This window comes from Austrofundulus limnaeus, unplaced genomic scaffold (genome assembly GCF_001266775.1).
Source record: "Austrofundulus limnaeus strain Quisiro unplaced genomic scaffold, Austrofundulus_limnaeus-1.0 Scaffold133, whole genome shotgun sequence".
NCBI classification, from domain to species: domain Eukaryota; kingdom Metazoa; phylum Chordata; class Actinopteri; order Cyprinodontiformes; family Rivulidae; genus Austrofundulus; species Austrofundulus limnaeus.
The window spans coordinates 528,419-535,064 of record NW_013952535.1 but is presented as its reverse complement, the minus strand read 5'-3'; positions in this window follow the sequence as shown (position 1 = coordinate 535,064).

The following is a 6,646-nucleotide window of genomic DNA, read 5'->3' as shown; positions in this document are numbered from 1 at the left end:
CTGAAGTATTTATAACTCCAGATATGCCATATATGGAGGATCGATTTGTGAAAATTAGATCCAAAATGGAATTGCATGTCTTGCCAAATGTTGTTGGTACTTTAACTGTTGAAGCCTTAAGTTTATAGACATTGCATTCAGGCCTTTGGAAGTCTTATCAGCCCAATTCATATTGATATCACCAAGAATCACAAACTCTTTTGATTTTATGCCTTTATAATGTCAAAAGTAATTTGAATACTTAAAATAATAGCAATTTAGCAATGAAAACGTATTTAATTTATAAATTTGTCTGGATGTGTTGCAGCAGAATGCAGATGCTAAATGCTAATGTTAGCTTTGTAAAAGATACTAATGCTAAATGCTAATGCCAGCTTTATAAAAGATGAATTAATATGTCCAAAGTAATTTGAATACTTACGATAGTAGTAATTTAGTAATTACAAATTATTTGATTTATTAATTTGATAAAATAATCTTTTCTTGATGCGTTGCAGCAGAGTGCAAATGTGAGCTTTGTAAAAGATAATGCTAAATGATGCTAATGTTAGCTTTGAAATAAAGGTGATTTCCTGTTGCAAATTTTCAAAGTAAAATAAAAAAAACTTAGCTTATAACTTATAATTTGAACTAACTCAGCTCTTATTGAGTCAAAATAAAAATATGACCAAACTATTTGGTTAAACAAGAAGTGATGAAAAATGTAAATAGAAAATTCTCCATTAAGATGACAAACTCAATTTGTTTTAACAAAATTAAAAAAAACAGTAAAACCTTCTAAAAATACAATTTATTCTGAGAATACTGTAAAGAACAGTTGTAAAACTGCTTCATTAGATAAGATAAACCTAATAAATGATAAGAAAAACACAAATACAAAGGATAATAAAATATAAATTAAACTACTGGCATTAAACAAACAAAATAGGTGTTGTTGCGTAAGTCTTATCAATTGATCTTAGGATTGTTTTTATTCATAAAAAGCCATTTTTGGAGGTTAAATTTAGTTTATCTATGTTTTATTGTATTGTGATGATGTGTCTGATTTACTGCCGGTGCCAAAGATCTGATGTTCTGAAGAAACTTAGATAAGAAAGAGACACACTGCTTATTATATTTATTGTTTTTCTTTTAAATTGGTTTAATAAATGCCTGAGATTTTAACTGTAGTGTTAACAGAGTGTACAGCTGATGAGGAGGAGATGGTTCGATTCGGTTATGTAACAAAAGAGTCCAATCACGTGTTTCCTGAAGAAGACCATTGAGGGTGTTAATGTTTCACTGTACAGTCGAGCCTCACACACCCGCTTCTCAGACTTTGATCACTGAGTTCAGGGGGTTCAACCAGCAGGAATTATTTCCACACTGATAAACAGAAGTGCTAACAGCTCCAATTGAAACACTCACTCTTTGATCTGCTACTGCTGTGCAATGATTCAAACAGGAACCAGAAATACTGTCTCCAGAGAGGAGCTGTCAGTGTTTGTGTGTGGGCCAGCTCATCATCAGAAAAAATAAATATCATCATACCTGTTCCGGTTGTTTTATTTCTAAACGTTTTTTGCCATACTTGGAAAACATTTAAACTTTTCTTTCAGGTCGATTTTAAGTAATACTCAGTTAGTACAATGCAGATACAGATTATTTCTAAATATAAAACTTAAACCGCAGTTCTGTAAAACTGAGTAAACTGAGTAACTACATCTCCCAGAGTGCTTTACGACTTTTTCCCAGATCAAAATTTCTTTCTGACCATGTTAGAAGGATCCATTTGGACAAAGGCGACTGTGTTGCAGGTCAACACACAAAATGCTAAAGATGCTAAACGCGCACACAAGGAGCACGGTGTGTGAGATGGGAACTGTTTTCTACTTAAAGGATGCAGAACTAAATTTAGCGGAAGCTAATTGGTCCCCTAATGGTTTCCAAAGTTATCAGAAAAGGCTAATCTGCTGAATGAAAACTTAGCTTCACGGTTGGCAGTTGTTAGATTAGCAGAACTGTGCCCACCACTTATCATATGTTACTAAATATCACCTTACGTCACTACATGTTGTATATATGTCTACTTCACTGACCGTAATATTTGACTAACAGTTCAAAATGTTACGCTCTTTAAAAAGAGCCGTGAATCCCATGTGCTTCAATCCAATGTTTTTGAAGTCACAGAGTTTCAAATCGTTGTCATTTTGAGATCCATGCACAGAAAAGTAAACTCACTTCAGCGTGAAGGAAATTATTATTTTTTATTTCCTTACTCTTCTGGCCATCTGGCTCCTTAATGTGGTCGTGCAGCAGACGGAGTCAGGCCTCAGGGTGTTGAGAGAAATGCAAGCTGGCACTCTGATGTCCATACAGTCGGGTTAAAAAAGAAAACCGCAGTAAAAAAAAAAAACATGTCACTTTATTTTTGTTATTTTTCCTTTTTTTGAAACATATAAAAATACCAAAAAATTCTTAAATAAGAGTTTGATTCAATCTCTGACATGTCACTGTGACTCAGCATTTTTCTTCATCTCTACACTAAGTTTAGTCGACTGGTTTGGTTCTTTACAGCTAATTCTTTTGGGGATTTCTTTGGCCCAGTGGCGGGGAAGTCATCTTCTAATAGCAGGTTACATATCACTAAATTTCATGTTAGTTTTAATTCAAGATTGAAACTTTTTGTGTGTGTGTTACAGGTTGATTAGCGACACATAATGTAAAATGTTTGGGCAGAGTATTTGAGCTTCAGTTTATAGGTAGTTTATGGGTATTTGTTAGATGTTTTTTCAGCAGCTCAGACTGTGACGAGCAGTGACAGATTCACTGACTTCAGTCCACAGAGGCTTTTCTAGTGAAATGGGATGTTGGACAAAGGCCAAAGAAAAAAACGGGGGACGTCAGCATATCAGAGGTTTTTCTGCACTCGTGATCGGTCCTGAACTTCCTTCCCTTTCTGTCACACCGGAAAGCAGCTTGGAATATTTTTATTATTTTATTTTAGGTTGTATAACTAAGTTTGAGCCAGTGGAAACAATTATTTATATGAGATGAAAATGAAAAACCCTTACTTTTCTTTGTCTCTGATTTGATGAGTTTTTCTTCCTGACATTAGCTTTTCTTGTGTTTAGCCTTAAATAGAACTTTGACTGGTTGTAACATTAGATGTTGTTTGTTTGATAAACATTTACTTCAAATCTACTGTAGGTTTAGGTTTTATGTTTTCCAAGAATATATATCATGGACGTTTACACCACAAGAAGGTCACCGGTTCAAATCCCGGTCCGGGGACCTTTCTGGGTAGAGTTTGCATGTTCTCTCCGTGCATGCGTGGGTTCTCTCCGGGTACTCCGGCTTCCTCCCACAGACCAAAAACATGACTGTTAGGTTAATTGATAACTCTAAATTGTCCCTAGGTGTGAGTGAGAGAGTGAATGGTTGTTCGTCTCATTTGTCTCTATGTGTGGCCCTGTGATGGACTTGCGACCTGTCCAGGGTGTACCCCGCCCCTCGCACTGTGACTGCTGGATATGGGCACCAGTGACCCACGTGACCCTGAAAAGGAAGAAGCGTGTACAGAAAATGGATGGATGGATGGTTTACACCACAAAGCATTAGGCAAATAAAATTTAGTGGCTCCTCTGGTGCAAGCTCTATGCAGCCTGAATATTAATTTTGGACAATGTCTGACTTTCATCCCTTTAAAAGAAACCGGAGTGCATAAACATAGTGAAGAATATAGAAAGGACTCAGCCTGAAATTGAAAATGAGGACGGAGGACAAAAGAGCTTAAAAAACTTTGGTTCTGAGCTAATATATACAGTATATATGGTGTTTGCTTCAGAGCTAACACCATATATACTGTATATATGGTGCTAGCTTCAGAGCTAATAAATATAGTGTTTATATAGATGGCATTAGCTTCACAGTTAATGAATACTGCATTAGCTCCCAAGCTAATATATACAGTACATACAGTATAAGGCACCAGGAGCAGACATAAACAGCACCAGCATCTTCTCCCCAAACATTTTCCTTTTTGCACAGCAGTAATGAACTCACAATGTTTGTGTTTAGTTTGACCAATTTCCACAACCTCAAAGTGAGCGTTTAAAAAAGTTATAACTCAGGGTCAGGTGATGATGAGTTCAGATTATCACATAAATGTGTTATTTTGAAACACAAAACTCAGTGATGTGTGATAAATCTGAATTCTATTTGACCTTGAGAGCTCACAAGGTAAAAATAAACCCAAAACAGACGAAAAATCAGTCATCGTGTTCACCATGTGACTGTTACTCAGTTCAGTGTGGAGTGAACTGAACTCGACACACTACTGAAAACTAAAACAAAGCTCACCCTCAGCCATTTGCCCACTTCGGGACATCGTTTTCTTTTGATGTGTTGCCTAAAAAGCCCCGCTGTTACAGCTTCTGAGAATTAAATCCAGTTTTAATTTAAATCATCTGTTCATCCACCATGTTTTATTCCCTCTAAAGCCTCGGCTGCTTATTGACATTTAACTGAGCAATGTGATGAATAAACGTAGGTAGGTGCAGCAGGTGAAAGTCAGCTTTAGTTTGTTTTCAATCGGGCGTTTTTTGGGGGTGTATTATCTGAAGAATGTGAAAGACTCTGTTCTTCAAACAAGAACATGGTTCTCCTGCTGCTGCTTTCTTTCTCCACCCAGAACCTGAACTCACTCACACAGGTTCCGACCATCAGAACTTCACATTTTATCACGAAAAGCTTCCTGTGGTGTTTTGGAGGCATGGCAGGTAAAAATGGTGAGGCTCATCCCCCTAGTGGTGATTTTGAGCACTGCAACAACTTAAAAAATATTTAATTCCAACTAATGTTTTAATGGGGTCCACTGCCCCACTGGCACCCCCTTGGTGATGCCCCTGGGGTGTGCAATTTGAAATCCTATAAACAATAGACCAGCTGACACATTTTCCTTTTAAGGAATGCTGAATCTTTAATAAAACAAAACAAAGAGACAAATATAAAGATTTTAGATTAGAGTTAAACTGTTAAATTTTAGTACAGAAAAAATATTATAACAAACTTAGCTTTTATTATTAATTTGAGTAAAATTGTTCATTAGAAATATAAACAAATACTTTAACCTCATTAAAAAGCCAGTCATGATAATCCTGTTATATAATAAGCCCAATGTATGTTGTTGTTGTTTGAGGTGTTTACATTCCTCAGATCAATACTTGTCAGCTGATTAATTCATGTTTTCCTCCTTTGGTTTGTTGTAACATTGAGTAATTCATTCATACTAAAACAAACAAACAAACTTCTAAATCACAAATGTGATGTTGAACTGTAGCAAAAAGGAGATAATATGATGATAAGATGTCCTCTGTAGAAACTGATAAGTTTCAGCTGAATACATGTTTTATCACCACTGATAATGCTTCATAGTTATTAGGCTGTCAAGAATGTATATGTATGTGGTATGTATTTTATTAGAGATTTAAGAAAATAATATCTTTTAAGTGGTAGTTCAGATATTTTGAAGTGGAGTTTTGTGAAACAAGTGTCTTCACCTGCTTTCATTTAAAAACAGCTAATCTGAGCTAAACCAAGTTTAAAGTGCATTTCTGTCATTCTAAATCAATTTTAATCTAAAATCTCAGCAGCTCATACAAACACTATTTATAAATCTATAAATTACCATAAGTTTTGTATTGCATGTTTATTTACTCAGAACTTGATAAGTTAAAATGGTTTTAGGCTAGCAAAATTAGCAGTAGCAGCAGCTAATCACATTTCCAGCAGGAATATCATTACATTTCAGGTGGAATAATAACACCATGAAAATGTTATAATAGTGTAAAAGTTTATAAAATAACATTAAATCAAATTACCATGACATTTTTCACACTTGGTGTCGTTTTAAGACTCAGCTCAGGATCGCAGTTAGCTTTTTATCTCTGTCAAAGCTAAACTTTTCTTTTAAATGAGGCTGTTCAAAAAGTCACTTACAGCAGGGAAAATAATAACCTTTTTTTCCCCAACATTTTAAACATAAAGATTAGTTTGAAACATGTTCAATGTTCCCTTTCTCAACATGTTTGCACCATCACAGAGGGAAAAAAGCCCTTTCAGGAATCGGATTTATGACTCATCCAGGACTGAAAAACAAACAAATCAAAGAAAGCCTCAGGGCCACTGATAATCCACTCTGCACAAACTCACGAGTGTGAGCGTGTGTGTGTGTGTGTGTGTGTGTGTGTGTGTGTGTGTGTTAATGAACACAAGATGATGTAAGGAGAAGTCTGATGTGCGTCACATCACTTATCACATCATGTCAGAGCTGTCAGAGCACAGCGGACGCCCTGGCCGTGAGGCTAACATGGATGGAATCACTTTAGAGGATTAAGGCTGTCGTGTTTGGATTACGGAGAGAGATTACCTGTCCATCTGTCACCTTCAAGCTGTGGCAGATCCTCTGCCTCTTTTTTTTTTTTTTCATATTTACTTTCACAGACTGATTGCAAACATGACACAGACCTGATCAGGGTTTGGATCTTTACAGAAATGACCTGATGTTTTGTTCTTTTTCAGAAAGCAGTAAAACATCTGTTTTTGTGAGAGTTAAAGTGTTAAACTAAACACACACACACACACACACACACACACACACACACAC